This window comes from Lygodium microphyllum, chromosome 21 (assembly GCF_053477565.2).
Source record: "Lygodium microphyllum isolate KBCC chromosome 21, Lygodium_microphyllum_v1.1.10, whole genome shotgun sequence".
Taxonomy (NCBI): Eukaryota; Viridiplantae; Streptophyta; class Polypodiopsida; order Schizaeales; family Lygodiaceae; genus Lygodium; species Lygodium microphyllum.
In genome coordinates, this window is record NC_141155.1 from 94,930,238 (window position 1) to 94,949,575 (window position 19,338).

The 19,338-nt window shown below is 41.7% G+C and overlaps 1 protein-coding gene and 1 pseudogene across 1 annotated transcript in view; one reads left to right on the forward strand and one right to left on the reverse strand.

Annotated features, from left to right (window-relative positions):
• Nucleotides 1-19,338, reverse strand: part of LOC148018304 (3-dehydroquinate synthase) — a 76,240-nt gene that overhangs the window by 32,644 nt on the left and 24,258 nt on the right. The window lies entirely within an intron of this gene.
• LOC148018305 (uncharacterized) lies at nt 3,340-5,989 on the forward strand (annotated as a pseudogene).

Here is a 19,338-nt window from a genome sequence, read left to right on the forward strand (position 1 = left end):
GCAAGAGATTCTAATGCCAGCGTTCCCAGGGCAGCCAACTCTTTACCTTGGGTATAGCTCCCATCTCTTGGGCTAGATGTAAGCAAGAGATTATGGCGGTTTCCATGGCGGAGGCTAAGTATTGGGCTCTTTTTTATGGTATGACAGAGGCCATATGTCACGGAGACGTGAAATTTTGAGATGCTTTAATCTTTTCGATAACATTTAATTAAGCTACAAATCAAATATGCAAGATTATTTCACACGTGATGCACATGGTAGTTATTTCATGGTAACAAGCCAAGGGTCCCAAGGATGCAGTGGGTATTCAAAGGCAAAAGTTGTGGTAAGTTATGCCAATTGGATTTTGGTGGTTAGTTGATGTCCGTTTTGACCCTAGGATAGTTGTTTGGCCAATAAGTGTCAATGGTGACATTAGGGACTAGTATTAATGAATTAATTAATGCTAGTCTAAGGGTCAACAGAGATTGGGACCACTCCACGTTGCAAATGGCTTAGCAAATTTAATTATGGATGGCACGTTTAATTTTGGGCAAGGTTAGAAGGGCTGAAATAAATATTCAAATTTATTTAATTCTAAAAATTAACTAAATGGCTGGATAATGCTCAAAAATGGATTTAGAAGACTACCACTTGGCAAAAATGCCATGCAAACTAGGAAAACGTTTTTGGGGACTAGGTCTTAGCCATTTAATCAATTTACAACCTGGGAGAGGCAGGGAGGGAGTTGTTGGTCTATTTTCTGATCAGAGAATAGCAATTTGTTGCAGAAGACAACCATCTTGGGGGCCCCAACATGCAAGGGACAGCATGGAGACATACTTGGCAATAGCCTGGCAATAGGTGACTGCATTAAATGCAAGCTAGAGTATCCAACTAGCAAATTTTAGGATTTTCTTGCAAAGAAAATCAGATATCTCTCTCATCTTGGCTCTCTCATCTTCTCCAATTCATTCTCAGGAGATCTCAGCCATTTTGAGCAAATTTCAACCAAAATTGGTGGACAATAGAGGGATCTCTACTATAAACCCTGAATTTCTGCAAAAATTAGGGTTTAGCAACCACTTCGGGACCATGACAGCAAGATAAGGCATCATGTACTAAAATCAACACTTGCAATTTATTATAGTGTCAGAGATTTCAGATGCCCAGCCCTCCATTATAAATTTAGGGCAACATTTGGCCAGTTGGGATCCAATTAAAGCAAGTCTTGCGTGAAAATCAAGGGGTGAATTGCCCAATTTATTTGCTAATTTTTGGATCAGCAAGGGACTTTTGGATCGGCCAAGGAGATATGAAATCTCAGCTTGTAATACATCCATTAGCAATTGAAGTTAAAGAAATACCGAAAGGGGTACCATTTTGGGGCCAACAAGGTGTCTATGGTCTAAGATTATTAAAGTAAATTGTACATTTCAATTCATGTTTATGACAACTTTGCAAACATATTGACCAAAGCAAGTCAATTGGCTAGTGTTGCAATATCTGTTACCTAGGATCGGCTTGGGTACACCCTCCTTTACTTCTTCAAACTGACAGGGAGAGGGTGATTCCCTCTAGCTTTCCCTTCTAGTTTGAGAGGAGGTTTCTTCTCTTAACATTGACAATGATGATACTTACATATTTTGATTCAGTCATTGTATTTATTGAACATTTTGAACATCATAAATTCATCCGCACTGTCAAGATGACTTGATTATAAAAGAGCACTTGGACAAGTGAACAATTCCCCTGCAAGGGCACTATCCAAGTGGCACCATTGCATTGCATTTTGCATAAACATGATCACACATGCATTGCCTCTTACATAACTCCAATGCATTAGCATTCTGTTCTACAAATATGCGTCTATGTACATTTATCCCTTTTTTATCTTTCTAAGTAGTCGACTTTAGATCCACCATATTCGCGGTAATCTCCAAGATAGTCTCCCTTGCTTGCTTCGCCTTGCTAGCTTGCTTTCCACATATCTTTTTGCCTCTCCACATACTCCCCGTATTTGTTGCACATTCCACTAGCCTATCACTTTGCCATTGACATCCACTAGCGGTAGGGATATGATAAAAGTCTTTGGGACTGGCTACTTGTCTGTCGTCCGTTACTTAATCAATCGTCACCTCCCCTTTTTGAAACATTGCTTATCAAACTACCGAAAAAAAAAAAAAGTTTCATTGTGGTTCCATTTGTCTTTGCAAGACTTAGCAGGCATGCCACTGGGCAACCAATGTGCATCCTTTATCCAATGCCCTAACCACTGGGCAGCCAATGTGCATCCTTTATCCAATGCCTAACCTCTCTAGGATAACCACTTGGACTCCCTTGGTAAGATAACCATCACCTTTGTAGTCTCGGTAGGCCTCTAGGCAACCACCATGAGCCCTTTGTCTGATGCCCTAGTTGCTTTGGAGTGGAACACCTTGGGTTATAATTACCTAAAAACAAAAGAAAACTTAAATTCGAGTTGGGCTTGCTTTCTTGCTCAGTTTTTGGGCTTGAGAAGCATAGTTTCCAAAAACGGTGTTTCTGGTGGCCAGAAACGGGACGGCCGTTTCTAGCCGTTTCTGTTTCAGGGAAACAGCGTTTCTACTAGGTAGGGGACAGGCAGGGTAAAACCCCCAAAACACACTGCGTTTCTTAGTCGCCTGCATATTTAATCTCTCCCCCTGCTCGTTTTGGACTCTCCTATTGTTGCACCTGCTCGAACTGAAGCAATCGTGCCTGAACTGCTGCACATCAGCCTGTGGTCACTCAGTAACGCTGAAAGCTCTCTTCTCGAAAGGTAACCTTCAGCTGTGAACATTCAGCTTGTTTTTCTGTATATTTCAGACCTGAATGTCTGCAATTTTCAGCCAAGATATATGAAATCTTTTGTCATGCCAGTTGTCTGTGCACTATTTCAGCCTTGTGTGTCATTTGTTTGTGAACATTCAGCCTGTTTCATGCAGATTTCAGACCTAAATGTCTGCAATAATCAATTTTCAGCCAAGATATATGAAATTTTTTGTCATGTCAGTTGTGTGCACACTATTTCAGCCTTGTGTCATTTGTTTGTGAACATTCAGACTGTTTCATGCAGATTTCAGATCTGAATGTCTGCATTAATCAATTTTCAGCCAAGATATATGAAACTTTTGTCTTGCCAGTTGTGCGCACATATTTCAGCCTTATGTGTCATTTGTTTGCAAACATTCAGCCTGTTTTCATGGCACATGTAGATTTCAGAACTGAATTTTTGTCATTTTCAGCCAAGATATAAGAAAATTTTTGTCTTGCCAGCCATGTGCACATTATTTCAGCCTTATGTGTTATTTGTTTGATGTTTGCAGCCAAGAAAATACCATGGCTCCTAATCCTAATTGGCGCCATGTTACTCTCATAACCTCATATGAGGGGTCACGTGGATCTAAAAAGTGGAAATGTATTTATTGTGGCATGGTGAAAACAGGGAGTGTCACTAGGGTCAAAGACCATCTTGCTCATGTGCCAAGAAGAGACACAGCTCCATGTGCAAATGTGCCAAGAGATGTGAAGCTTTCTCTTGATTTATGGAGGAGGCAACGGCTTGGTCTTCCGACAGTTGGTATAGAACATGACCAAGGCTTAGCCACAGCTTAGCAACAAGAGGGTAGCACAAGTGTGGTTGGACCGTCAAAGAGAAGTAGGGCTGCATCAAATCCTGTTGCAAGTGCATCCGCTTCAGCCTTGGTCTTTGATTCACATGCGACGAGAACTCCTTTGCCTTAGCCTGATGTTTCAGGTACTCCTAGAGGTTCATTACAGAGGGCTAGCATACATGCTGCTATGCAAAAGCAAGCCATAGCTGAGGCAACTCAAGAGTTGATGAGATTGTTCATTAGATGTGCTATTCCCTTCCATGTGGCTAAAACAAAGCAATGGAGGCGAATCATAAAAGCCATCAGCCACATTGGATGTGAATGGGAGGGCCCATCCTCAAAGGCACTATGCACACGGGAGCTCAAGAAGGAAAAGGCATGCATTGAGGTTCAATTAGAGCCATTGAAAGATACATGGAAGAAGTATGGGTGCATCGTTTTGTGTGATGGATGGTCTGACGCCCGTAGGAGAAATGTGTATAATGTCATGGTCTCGTGCTGTAAGGGCACTATGTTTATGAAGGCCATTGATGCCTCATTGCCAGGCCTTGTAGTGACAGGTGCATTTATATGGCAGCATTTGCGGGATGTCATCTTGAAAATCGGGCCTGAACATGTTGTGCAGGTTGTGACCGATAATGGAAGCAATTGTCTCTCCATGGGCAGCATGTTAGAGGAGGAGTTTCCAAGCATTGTATGGACACCATGTGCTTCTCATTCCATTGATCTTTTGATTGAGGATATAGGCAAAATTCAATGGGTTGAGGCCATATTCAGCACGGCCACAAGTATGGTCAATTTTATGAGGAGGAGGCCCAAGGTTCTTACCATATTTCGCTCATTTAGCCACCTTGAGCTCTTAAAACCCTCCACCAAATTTGCCTATATCTTCATTGTGCTTGAGAGATTGGTGTACGTTCACAAGGAGTTGCTGCGCACTATATGGGATGAGTATGATTATCCAAAGACCATGGCATTTCAGTGCAATGTCATGAATGATACTTGGCGCAAAAATGTGGAGGCTATGGTGAGATTTCTCAATTCTATCTACACAGTGCTATGCATTACCGATATGGAGGGTAGCACTATGGGTCTTCTTTATGAGTATATGGATAAGATAGGAGAAACTCTTTTAAAAAAATACATTTTTGCCCTCAAACAAGTAAGTAACTCTTGAGTCTTTATTTCACAAATTGATATTATATGTGTGAATTTTGAAATTTGAATAACTATTCTTGAGACTTAAATTGACATTTCTTCAATGTTGACATCTTAAGGACTGCTCAAATCGTAGCTATAAGGGAGAGAAGACGGAATTGGTTTCATAGACCAATTCATGCAGTGGCCCATGTCTTGCATCCTCTTTGGCGAGATGATAAGCAGAGTGAGTGTGAGGAGCTAGAGGAGGGATTCATAGAGTATATAACAAAGGTGATAAGTGGCGATGTGTTAATGCTTCAAAGGATTGAGGATAATCTTTTGACATTCCGCAATGAGAGCTTGCATTTTGGTAGAGAGACTGCGAAGTTAAGAGAGACTCAACTTCAGCCTGTCTCATAGTGGGAAAAGTATAGAAATTGTGCGCCCACATTGGTAATTAGCAATCCCAAGTTTTCTTTTAATAATTATATTTCTTTTAATAATTATACATAATCACATATTTGTAATTTATTATCACTAGCATTCACTGCATAGTTTAATTCTTGAAAGTTGAATCTTAGATTCTTATGGCTCCGTTTGTGTTTCTATTTGAATGATGATTTATAGAAACACATTGCTATACGGGTTCTCTCACAAGATTGTAGCTCAAGCCCTTATGAGAGAAATTGGAGTACTTGAGCCCTTTTCCATACAAAGAAAAGAAATAAACTTACCACTGCTCAGTTAGAGAGGTTGGCCTTTTGCCATTGCAACCTCCAACTGCTTGAGAAAAACGATATTCATCCCGAGCCTGCGCAGGTGATTATATTTATATTTTGCTAATAGCTTATAGTCTTTGAAGTTTGACTCTTGAATACCAATTCTAGAATCTAAAGATGATAACTTTTTTAAATCTTTATGTCAAATAAACACAGGTAAATATTGACAAGATCGACATAGAGAAGGTGAGGTTTGTTCCAGACATCACTCCAGAGGAGCGGAACATATATACCATGCTCTACCAAGAGATGATAGCCTCGAGCCGTACCACACGCAACATGACTGCTTCACAATGTCAGAGAGCCATAGATGGAGCTAGCACTTCAGCTGCTCTAGCAGATTCAGGGGCTTCTGATAGTTCTGGCTCATCAACTGATGTGGATAGCGATGAGCCAGAGGAGGATCAGGATGACAGCACCTCTATTGGCTTAGATGATGTTGCTACAGATGCTTGAGCCTTGAGCCTTGATTTTATCGTTGATGTCAAGCATTGTTGACACTTGTCAATTGCTTATGTTTTTTCCCATGGCTGGCCAGTGGCCATTGTTTGAACTTTGAAGTTATCAGTTCTTTGAGATCTCAAAGATCTATTATCTTATTTTGATGTTTGACTCTTGAGACATGTCACGACTCACATGATACATCATATGATCATTGTTATAGCTTGTAGTCTTGACTCTTGAGTCTTTAAGTTGGCTTTTGTTGATGTTAGATGTATCTAGATTCTAGAATCTAGGTTGTCTTCTTTTGAATTTGAATGATGAATTATGAATCTTGATGTATCATGTATCTACTTAGTACTATAATCTGTCACCGGTGACTACTCGTATTATCAGGAGTGACGAGTGATGAGTCTCATGAATGATGAACTTGACTTTTAACTCTTAAGTTTTAATCACGATTCTTGGATGACAAATGTTATGATGTTAGTATGTTACACTTTTGTTTCAAAATATTGTAAGTTATTTTGGGTGATTTAAGATTTCTTCAATCTTGTGATTTGCAGCTTGCGAAATTGATAACTATGTGAAATTGCTGCGCAATGTGATTTTTGAAATTTAATCATAGGTCTTGAAAGTTGGATTCTTATGCTAAAAGTTAAGATTGTTCAGTCACCAATGACTCTAGTCTCTAGTATACTTAGTATGTGTATATATATGTATATTTAATCATAATTTATTGGTTTCTTCGAAACGTCGTTTCCACCCAAATTTCAAATGGCCGAAACTCCGTTTCTTCCAGCTTCCGAAACTCCCGTTTCCGAAACGCATGGAAACTATATTGAGAAGGGGTGTTAAGCTAACATATGCATAACATATTGAATTAGCCACTTAAACAATCCCAAAATTGCTTAATTAATTAAATCACTAAAATGGTGTACACTTCGAGAGAGTTTTAAATTGTGCATGGTACCAAGTCCCAAAACTTTCTATGAATAGACCAGCTGCCCTCCATTCAGCCTAAATCTCGTTTTTGCAAGTTTCACATGCTCTAGCTTCCCTGCCTACACACCGCTCAAGAAGGACATCTCAATAGAAACCTTTGCTGTCTACATTACATTAAAGCTTGTTTCCAACCTTCTTCCCACAATTTGCACCTCTATTAGTTGTCACCTATCATAGGGATGTGAAATTTTGAGATGCTTTAATCTTGCCGATAATATTGGATTAAGTTATTAATCAAATATGCAAGGTTGTTTAGCATATGTGATACCCATGGCAATTATTTCATGGTAATATGCCAAGGACCCCGAGGATGCAGTGGGTGTCAAAGGCAAAAGTTGTAATAAGTTATGCCTGACAGGTAATAGATGGTACTCCAATGTCAGATTTGAATCTAGACCAATTTATTGGCCACTAATGTTAGTGGTGACATTAGAGACTATGCATTAATTAATTAACTAATGCTGATCTAAGGGCTAATAACTGCTCAGGGATACTTGAAAGACAAATTGGTCTAGCCAATTTAATTATTGGCTTGTGAAATTAATTTCCTAAATACTAGAATAATTACTAAATCCATTTTCAAAATTAATATTCTAAAATTTAATTTAATAGGCTGGATTATGCTGGAAAATGTGATTAGAAGGCTGCCACTTGGCAAAACTTGCCCATGTAAGTGGAAAAAACGTTTTTAGGAACTGGTGGAATCTATTCCAATCATTGTGAGAGAAGGAGGCTGTTAGAGAGCAAGTGCTAATGTGGTTTGCAGCCACCATAGACCTGTGAAATACACGGGATCTAGAGCATGGCAGATGCGAAAGCTATGGAGGTTGAAAGAGGAAAAAGAAACTCATGAAGACATTGACCCTGGCTAGGACAAATTGTTACACAAGTGAATTAGGTTCCAAGATTGAGACTTGGACTCATAAACACAATCTTGTGTATTGACAGTGATATGACACTTTACTGGAAAGAAAAGAGTACTATCATTGCATTAGAAAAATAGGGCAAGTATAATGCTTTATAGGATTTGAGTGGTGGTACTTTCTCCTACTGTGCATATGGGATTCTGGTCCTGAGTTCTCATTGCTCCTCACAAAGGGATTGAAGTAGGTGTGATTGCAAATATCTCAACACCCCTCCTCAATCACAACCAAAAGTACGAAGTGTGTAAAGGCTTTAGTGAAAGCAACACCTGCAAAGTGTGGGCACACCATAAAAATGGCAAAACACCAAAAGCTATCGCAAAAAAGGCGAAGTATGGGTACCACAAACATGATCGATATCCAGAGGCTGTAGTAGGGGCCTCACAAAGTGTACAAAGACTGTAATACAAGGATAACTAAGGAGTTTACAAGTTTATGTCTGAGGCATTAGAGCTAGGAAATACATAGCTAAAAAAGTTTGTCTGAATAGAAGGACTGATGAGGTTTGTCCTTCTCCTGGTGGTCTTCTTCTTCTTCTTCCTTTTCTCCGTTTTCTTATTCTTCTTTGACTGCAACTAGATAGGCCTTTTGGGACCTCTTTCTGGCGAGGCAGAACTTCTCAGTGTATCAGGTCCTTTTGCAGAAATCACAGAAGAGCTGATCCTTCTTGCCTTTGTACCTGTTGCCAACATATAATGCATGCTCATCTCTAGAGGTACTTGGTTCTTCCTTAGTTTTTAGCTTCTTTTCCTCCTCTAACAGTGATGCCTAGATATCAACAAGTTTAGGGTTTGGCATATTAATTAGAGTTGTTGATACATTATTATATTCAGGAGGCAAACTCTTAAGTAGAGCACTACTGCAAACATCTTTTTTCATTTTAATATTGAATCCTGCAAGTTGGGTTAGAAGTCCTTCTATGTAATTTAGATGTGTGGCAAGTGATGTGTTGGACTTCATTTCAAACCTGAAAAACTCAATCAGGAGACCATACTTTGATGATTTAGATTGTGCATTGAACAAAGTGTCAAGTCTCTTCCATGTATCCTGTGAAGTCTCACAGTTATCCACATGGTGGATATAGTTGTCGTCTGGCTCCAGTTTGATAATGGCCTGAGCCTTATCATCGTTATTTTGCCAAGTGATAGCAAGATCCATATCACAAGGCTTCTTTTCTTTCCAGTGGTAATGGCCCAGAGGCCCTTCTTCATCAGGATCAATTTGATGCGGGTCTACCAGGTATGAAAACCGACTCCTTTGAAACGGGCAGTTGGAGAATCTTTGCCAATGTTCGACTTGAGGGACCAGCAGCAAATCAGCTTCAGACTTATCAAATTTAAGCAACAGAAGAATTGGTTGAGATGTGTCAAGAGACACAAGTGTTTAGATCACTCAAAATGAGTGTCAATAGACACTATGTTTCTTCCCTGAGTCTTTCAAACCTGCAAAAATCCTTCAAGTTCTTTCAGATCCAGATCTTACCCTTCTTGATTTGATGCTGGGACCTTCAGTTCTGAGTGGCAGTGGGTTGTTCCAGTGGCAGAAGAGAAAAAATGATGAGATTTTTTAGCTTGGTGAAGTTTGGCTATGGTTGTCCGGTCAAAACAAGAACCAACTGGTAAATGAGCTCCCACAAGCTCCACAGGGTCGAATCTGCTCAAACCCTTTGAGATGGAGGACCCTCACTAATGGGTCTAACTCCCCCTAAGGTTTTGTACTCATTTTGCCCGAGTTGAGAGAAATAAGCCTTCAAAGTGGTCGTTGTCAAAACTGCGCCCAGATTTGGGACAATGCAAATGTCGGGCATGGTGTGCATCAATCTCCTTGATTTTTGTGCCAAGAAGTTGCACCTTGACCTAAAGAACAACTCTCGAGAAGAAAGCTCGAAGAGATATGACCTGGTTGATGAGATATGGCTGCTCCAACAGAGGTAGGTAGGTGTTGTCCACAGACACAGTTATGGCAACGACTCTGTAAAGAGGCAATGCTGAAGCTATAGTTGCCCAATCTCAATGATTGAGGTGCCAGGGAGGAGCTCTAGAAGTAGAGAAACACTTTTCCAAAAGGAAGTTCAGAGAGATTTGGCCTGTGGAGAGAGATATGAAAGCTTCAAGCTGACAGGGTGCTACTGGCTATGGCTACCATGGAAGCTTCATCAAAGGTAGGAATGCAAATGAAGTTGGAGATAGGATCCAATACTCAAAGGGAGCTGAGCAAAGATGGAAAGGAGCTGAGAGGAGTGAAAGGAGAGTTGGGCCATGCTCAACTGAGCTCTGATACCATGTAAAATACGCAGGATCTAGAGCATGGTAGATGCGGAAGCTATGGAGGTTGAAAGAGGAAAAAGAAACTCATGAAGATTGTATATTGACAATGACATGACACTTTACTGGAGTGCATATGGAATTCTGGTCCTGAGCCCTCACTGCTCCTCACAAAGGGACTGAAGTAGGTGTGATTGCAAATATCTCAACAAGACCAGTCCTACAGCAAGTGATAGCAATTTCGAACCCTCTACGAGAAGGTGACAGCAGCCCAAGGTCCTTGTGGTACAGGTCACAACATATAGAAGAAGGCAACAGTCTTTCTTGTGGTCCTAAGCTGTAGGTAATAGCTTCTATGGCTGTTTGAGCAGGGCAGCCGGAGTTTTTCACGCTAAAAACCTAAAATTTCTCTACAATATTCTCTCTCATCCCCCAACCATGCTCAAGTTATCTCAAAATTATCCAGCAATTTGAGCCATCAAAGAAAGAATTTTCAATCACTCTCCACTATAAACCCGAATTTACAGCAAAAATTAGGGTTTTGACAACTGCCTTGAAATGTGTGCTCAAAAATTAAGGGCCTAGGACTTGAATTCTAGTAGCTGAAATTGAGGAATTTAAAAGAGATTCAAAAAGCCAACCAGCCAATATCACATTTGGGGCTGAATTTGTCCTTCAAGGAGTAGGGTGAAGGCCAATTCCCAAGCAAACCAAGCGGCAAATTGGTTTGGAGGCTTGCCGATCAATTTTGACAGCAAGATGCACTTGGATTAGTGGAGAAGATCAAAGGATCTCAATTGTATTCCTTCCATTTGAAATATAAGATAAAGAAATAACGCAAGGGGTACCAATTTTGGGGCCAACAGGGTGTCCAATATCCAAGATTAAAGCGGTAAAGTGTACATTTTCAGTTTATGTGAATTTTATACTTGTTGTAACTAATGCTTAATCAAGTTATTTACCACCCTATCTGAGAAGGAAGGCTGGTTTCATTGCCTATTGTTCCCTACCTTCCTAGTGGCTGTGATTCAGCCTCGTGGCCTGCTTTCCCTGCGTTTAGAGCAACTACTACCTGGCAATTGCTGCTCCTGAGTTTGTGTTTGCATCTTCCAACTAGTTTGCACCTCCACCAGTTGTCGCCTATTGTGCCCTACCTTCCTAGTGGCTGCAATTCAGCCTAGTGGCCTACTTTCCGTGTGTTTAGAGCAACCCACTACTTGGCAACTGCTCCCAAGTCTGCATTTGCATATTCCAGCTGCCGCCCAATACTTTACCACTCCAAATTGCTGCGTTTGACCCCTAGGCTGCCTACACTCCACAGGTATTTGCATTTCTTGTTTTCTTCCATTCCTATTGTCTGTTTGCTTCAAATTCTACCTCCTCGGCTGCATTTGCAAGTGTTCGACTCTGGGGGGTTGCCTTTGTTGTGTTTTGGGATCCATCAGGAGTATGACTCTCTCCTACTCAGCACCTTTATTGTGTCAAAGCTGGTCTTGTACCTATGTAGCATTAAGCAAAAACGATTAAGCAGTGTCCGGCCTAGAACTTCATCAACTAGAGTTGTCCATAAAGCATCACTGCACACACGGTGAAAGGTGCCTCGTACAACATTTGAAGCTTTGCTCGTACTTCTAGAGATGTCTTGCAAGAGGTAACCGCCGATAGAACTACTTTAGAAATATATCAAAGAAGAGCATAATAGGCACGCATATGCACGTGTATCATATGTATCTCGTGTAAGCACAACTTCCTCATGGTTGTCCTCATCAAAATCTTCCGAAACTAGAAAAGGCCCCTAAGGACACAAAATAGAGCCACAAACAATGTACCATAGCCACTTTTGCACAAATGAGGCTTTCATAACAACACTCCAAGTTAGATAGTCAAGGCCATGTAATTTATCATCAATAGAAATGCATAGAGGAGCCATCTAGAGAGGAGGAAAAGAGAAGATAAGAGCATAGAAGGTATACAGACTCCAGAGAGAGAATACAACCAAACCAAGAGCAAAGAATGCACAAAATGAGAGTTCACACACAATGGAAACCAAAATCTAATCAAAACAAAAGGGCGAATGTTGAGAAACACTTCACCCTTCACCCGCAGTTTGCGTTTTTTCGTTTTTGCATTTTGCGTTTAGGATTTGCAGTCCCAAAAAGGGGCGCCATCCTAGACTGACTGTGCCTATTTATAGGCCACTTTCTCATTCATTCTTCACGGCTGATTCATTCAATCCGTCAACTCTTCTATCCAGCCTCTCCATTACCCTCACACCCCTTTAGGGGAGCATTGCAGTTCGTGGTTCATGGATGTCTTCATCATCTTCCTTGTGCTACTGCACCCTTGTTCCTTTGTATCACATTCACTCCATGATTCAGATCTTCATCATTCCATTCATCAGAGTTTCTTCTCTCTTCCCTTCTCTTCTCCATGTTTGCTGAGTTCACTCAGTGTTCCTCCCCGCAAACCCTATTGTCTCGCTGGTACGTCATCTTTTGACATGGTATCAGAGCTGGATCTGCTCAAACAGTAGCAAAGATCCTCCACTCTGGTGAAGACAAAGACCGATTACGGGTTCGGCATCCACTTCTTTTCTTTTTCCGATGTGTTTTACTACTTCACGGCTGATTCATTCAGTCCGTCACCTCTTCTCTCCAACCTCTCCACTACCCTCACACCCCTTCAAGAAGACATTGCAGTTCGTGGTTCGTGGCTATCTTCATCATCTTCCTTGTGCTACAGCAGCCTTGTTCCCTTGTATCACATTCACTCCATGATTCAGATCATCATTCCATTCATTTGAGTTTCTTCTCTCTTCCTGTAATATTTCCCTCCCTCCTGCTATATGACCCCCCCCCTTAATTAACTAATTTTTTTCTTTTTTGAAAAAAGGAAGAATTAACGCCCCCCTCACTCATGCCGTCAGCTGGCGGACAGAGAGGGGGCTGCTGCGGATGACGAGACGACACGAGGAAGGTAGGGGGAGCAACAGGGGTCCGACGGCTAGTGGAGGACGGGACGACATGGAGGAGGCAACGATTACTCCCTCTTCCCCTCCACCATACTTAGCATGGCACGCAGTCATCCACCTGGCCGCCTTGATAGGAATAAGAGGAAGGCTCCATACCATGCTATTTTTCCCCCCCAATACACTATAAAAGCCCCTTAGGCATAGAGAAGGGGGGGATTACCATCGTCGCACTTTCCTGTTGTCAGACTAGAGAGAGAAAGAGAGAGAGAGAGCAAGAGAAAGAGAGAGAGAGAGAGAGAGAGAGAGAGAGGGAGGGGGGAGAGGGAAATTTTCCCCTGGAGGCTTCCACGCTTCCCCTTTCTTTTTCCCCTCTTTGAGAGGGTTCTCACAGTCGATCGCCTTCCACGAGGAATCAACTCTCTTATAGCCCGGTGCTTAGCCGCAAGGAAAAAGCCGAACTATGAGATGCCTCCCAAGCGAAGTAAGGTCCAATCGAGCGGGAATCCTGCTTCATCCGATGGAGCTACGGGTCAAGGAGCCGCGACACTTGATAACCAAGTGTATTCCTTAAATCCTAAAATGATAGGAAACTTTGAAAAAAAAAAATTTGTAGATCGACTACATTAGGAGGAGTTTTTCATGCGAAAATCTACGGTAGCTAACCACCAACTAGGCTCTATTATAAAAATCATGTTCCACATTGTGTTTTATTGCACTCTGGCATGTCTTAGAGCGAACAACTTGCACAAAAGTTTACACATTGGTGCACTCTGATATCAAGGACTTCATTGATTGTGTTCATAGTGCATTGGATTTATGCACTAGCATCGGCATGCTTCAGTCGTAAAAGAAACTGGGAAAAAAATGGGTTATCATGACAATAAAGCATGGACATCATTAAGCAGAAATCATGCTTTTTTGCATCGAAAAATTTGTGAAAGGTAGGAGTAAAGGATTGAATCAAGTCCATGAGGACCATGAGTTACTATGATAACAGTTATATACGGTGGGATTGTTGCAATACTAAGCCGAGTATTAGGCTCTCATAAACCTTTAAAGAGAAGTAGCTCGCATGTGCATTAGGCTTGATAACTTCATGTCCCCCACACAAAAGAAAAATACAAGTCCCTATTTATATTTTGCATAAGTGCATTGAAACGAATTCCCAAGAGGGAAAGCTCCGCATTGCATCATCGTCTTAGGAAGACTCGCATCCAGATTGCGTGGCAACATGGTCAATTTCAGTTACACTGCTAGGGATTCATCTTAAAGATCATGCTAAACTCAACTGCTCAGGATAGTTCAATAAGAAGAATCATATATACGTAAGGATTGGACTTAACTCGACTTATTTAGGGTTTAAAAGTAATGAGCCAATCTATTGTTAGATTCGTAGGAGGACCTTGAGACAAGTAAAACATTCATTGGTCTCTATCCTACATCGGCCTCAATAAAACTAGAACAACCTTGAAGATATCACCTTTAACCATGACACAACTCAATGTTAATACAAGAAAACTCGAGTATCGTTTTTCCAAGACAAGAACCCTGGTCTAAAGGCTAGCAAGCTAGGACTCCTACCATCCGAGAACTATCGGATATAGAACAAATTGCATAATTGCTCGCTCCTTATCACATAGGAGTGGAGTCGGAAAAAAAGGTATTCCCTATCCCTCACAAGATGTGGGAAATTGCTCCCAAGGCAAGAAGGACAAAAACTAAGCGTCAAAGATAGGGACTCCACCTTAGCAGATGTCCCGAGCACTCGCCTACACCATTGTTTGTGCTTAAAATTTTAGAAACACTGCTTGTAAAAAGATTGTATAACCCCAACTCATAAAAGAAATGGGAATAATGAATCAGGTTGAACTTTTGGAAGGTGTGCCAAACCACCCCTAGCTAGCCGCCAACCCTAGCCAAGGGGATTCTAAATAGCCGTGACGGGAACGTGGACCAAACCCGCCACAAGAGGTCTCTCCGCAGGTTGGATTGAACGTAGGAGGACGCTTGGATGCCAAGGGGAGCTCTTGCTGTAAATTCCCTGCCTCCGAATCCTACTTAAACGATCTGCGTGACTCGAGATCGATTCTGGAGGGCCCCTATTACTAGTACAAGGGCGGGATCTTGGAGGAAATAAGGTGCATCCTCACGGATTGCGGATATTGTCCCTTTTTAAACAAGACTTGTATCTCAATTAAAATGCTAATACTAGGTTTACTTCCAAGGCACCTGTCCAAAATTGTCTTCATGTCAGTACCATAAGATTACGTGAACGAACCATGTTCCCTAAAAGGCTTAATTAAGGAAGCTACTTTTAAATATCTCCCATAAATGTGATAGGGTGGTCCCGAAGAACTAGGAGGCTTCTCACAAGGTTTTATTGTCGTTCGACTTCTAGGCAGTGCAAGGTTAGAACTCGATTCATGCCGTTTTAGGAGACAGGAATGGGATTATGCCCTACGGGCAAAGAGGTTGAGTAGCACATCCCTCTCGTTTCTCATTCTCCCTGAACCAAGTGCAATATGGATCTGCTTCAGATTGGGTAACTCCGCGTAAAGTAGATTGTCCAGGAGACCTTGACCACTAGGAACCCAAGTTTCAGGTCGATCCTAGTGGGTTCAGCCGCGAACATTCCGTTGCGAGGCGGACTCAGGAAACCCTAGGCGACAAACCCCGTGTCATTCCATGGGAGTGCTGGGTGGTGACGCTTAGATTCGTTTCTCGATGGACTCCCAAAACGTGCTTGGACAGACATGTTACAGTTGGTATCAGAGCCGACCAACGACTAAAACAATTAGGATAGATCGAAAAGAGTGAAGTGATGTTTTCATTAGAAAATATTTTTCTTTTTACTCACTTGTGGATTGCTGCCGCTTTCAAACTTACGAGGTATGGAGCAAGTTCCTCGTATTTCATATCATGTTCAGGACAACTATGAACTCTTCAAGCTATTGCAGATGGTTCGACATGATGGGGATCCTGGATCGGCTCTACAACCCCTCACCGTTGTATGTGGAAAGGCGTTGGACTTGAAGTGCGAGATACTACTACATAGATGCCAACCGACTCCCCTATCTTCAAAACAATCTGAAGAGGCTAAAGTGGTTGGAGGACTTAAAGGTTATCAAGTTATTCATCTTCCATGAGACTCGTGTGAACTCGATCCTACACATCGGATGCCGACGAGTAGATCAAAACCGCTACATCTACGAAGAGGTGGTTAAAATCTTACTAGCAGACAGAATTAAAGTAATGGGGCGAAATAAACGTCATGGCTATCAAAAATAGGGATTTCCTAAACTTCCCATTGCTTATCGCTTCCTGAGAATCCATTCCCCCAATCCATACTACTATTCTGTCCCTGTAGCTAAATCCAATAGAGAATTATTAACCTGGCATTGATGTAACTCCTGAAAAGAGAATTATCTCAGTCAATCCCTATCTATTCCTGAATAATTGTCCTTGAGGCTTACGCTTCTCTATGGTTAGATAAGAATTTTATGTTCATTCGATTTGTTGCACAGTAGCGACGGAAAATAATATGCGCATTGATTTAAGTTGTGTAGGGATGTGTAAATGCAATCCTAACACAGAGAGTTTAAATTAGTAACCAAATACAACCCCAAGCACAGAACCAGAATCATGTTTCCGCACTAAGCCCGGCAGAGGCACAAGAGAAGAAGTTTCTTCTCAAACAAATTAAACCACCAGAATTTGACGGAAAAGGGAAGACTGTTGAAGCCGATGCCGAAATATGGATTGAATCCATGGAGGACTATTTCAGTGCAATCGGAACAACACCTATGAACCAAGCCATAATTGCCAAGCTCAAGCTCACTAGCGAAGCTAGGCTAGGAGGCTCAACCCACCAATAAACGCTCGGCTGGAATCAATGCGTCCTTGGGATGTCGAAAACTCAAATTAAAAGGACGCAAGGACAGAGTCAAGGCCAACAGAAAAAGCCGAGAGCAAATGCAATCAGTGACTTTGTTCCCACTCAAAGAAGTAATCAAAGCCTGTGTTGTTTTCACTCCAATGAACCTGGGCACTTCAAAAGGGAATGTTCCAAACTTGGCACAGATCACCGTCAAGGGAAATTCGGTGGCCAAGCCAAGGCTACCCATGACTGGGGTCGTGCAGCATTGGGAAGGGCAAAAACTTCCAATATTACCCCTAAAGGATTCGACGAAGAAGAAGATCCGTCCATGGAAGTTGAGATTAAGAGGGCAACCGTTCATGCCGCTCTCCATAAAAAGGGGCCGAACCACCAATTCTTGGTGATTCAAACACCATCAGACCACCAGGGTAAGAAATTCAAAACCCTGATTGACTATAGCAGCACTCATTCTTTCATTTTACCAGCCTATGCAAGAAGGTTAAGGATAACCACTGTAGTTGCACCCACTTTGCTTGTCGAACTAGCAAATGGGCGAGAAATCACTTGCACTAGACAAACTGCTAAGGTGGAATTCCTACTCGAAAACGAGCCCACAACTGTTAAGTTCAAGGTAATGAATCTAGGAGCCCATGAATGCCTAGTCAGGATGGATTAGCTAATCCCCAATGATGCTCACATTCATTGTGGAAAGGGTCAAGTCTCCTTTCGGAATCCTAAGGGTGAGCTAATTACAACACAAGGAGAAGCAAGTAAACCAAAGATCCAGCTAGCTAAGGCAACGCGAAAAGCTAAAGGAATAAGAAAAGGATTACCCGTCTACTTAATCAAGCTAAACAAACCAGATCAGGTAAAGGACACCAATGAAGAACCATCATGGTTCCGAGAAGAATTGACTGAATTACCACCGCCTAGGGAAGTGGATCATGAGATTAAGCTAATGCCAAGAGATGCACCAGTTGCGAAAAAGCCTTACAAGATGTCCATTCCTGAAGCCATTGAGTTAAAGGAACAACTCACAAACAGTTACTGGACCAAGGGTACATACGCCCCAGAAATTCTCCTTTGGGGGGTTCCAGTCTTGTTCCAAAAGAAGAAGGATGGTACACTTCGCCTTTGCATCAATTATAGAGGCCTCAACCAAGTAACCATCTGCAGGGAGCAAAAATCTTCTCCAAGTTTGATTTAAGGTCAGGGTATTATCAGATCCGCATCAAGGATGAGGATATTCCGAAGACGGCATTCAATACCAGATATGGTCATTTTGAATTCACAGTAATGTCTTTTGGATTGACGAGAATCACGAATCCCAAGTTCGCATCGTCCTTGAGACCATGAGGACTCATAAGCTCTATACTAAGAAGAAAAAGTGTGCCTTCCTCAAAAGGCAAATTGAATATCTTGGATTTATTATGTCAAATGAAGGAATCTCTGTAGACCCTACAAAGGTTAAGGATATCCAAGAGTGGTCTCCACCAACTACTATTAAAGAAGTGCATAGCTTTCTTGGATTAACAAGTTGGTACAGGATCTTCATTAAGGACTATGCTTTAATCGCAACACCCCTCACAAATTTGCTGAAAAAGCAAGTTGCCATAGTATGGACGCCCTTTGAACAAGCAAGTTTTGATCAACTCAAGCATAGCTTGGTGACAACACCAATTCTGAAGCTCCCTTACTTAAGCAAGGAATGTGAAGTTATTACGGATGCTAACTCACTTGCATTGGGTTGTGTACTGATACAAGAAGGTCATCCTATAGCCTATTCCTCGTGGAAGCTAAAAACCCATGAAAGAAATTATTCCACCTATGACCTGGAGCTCCTAGCAGTGATTCATACCCTCGAACTTTGGCGACATTACTTGCTTGGTAACAAGTTTTCTTTGAGACACGGACCATAAGAGCCTTAAATGGATCTTCACCCAGACCGCCGACCTCAATATGAGGCTACATCGTTGGATAGAAGTTCTACACGAGTATGATTTTGAGATCAGGTGTCGGCACGACAAAGAGAATGTAATCGTTGACACCGTAAGTCGCAAGGCGTTCCTCAACTCTCTTATCATGGAGAAACTCTCAATGGCCGAATCATTAGCAACTATGGTGTCAATACCTAGCAACCCTATCCTTGAACTAGCTAAGGAAGAAGCTAGCCATGACCCAAAATATCTGGAGATGATAAAGGAAATTTCTGAAAAGGACCAAAACCCTAGACTTAAGATCAAATATCAAGAATTCTCCGTCAATGAGGGACTTGTCTATTTTAGGACAAGATTATGCATACCCTTAAGCAAGAAACTCAAATA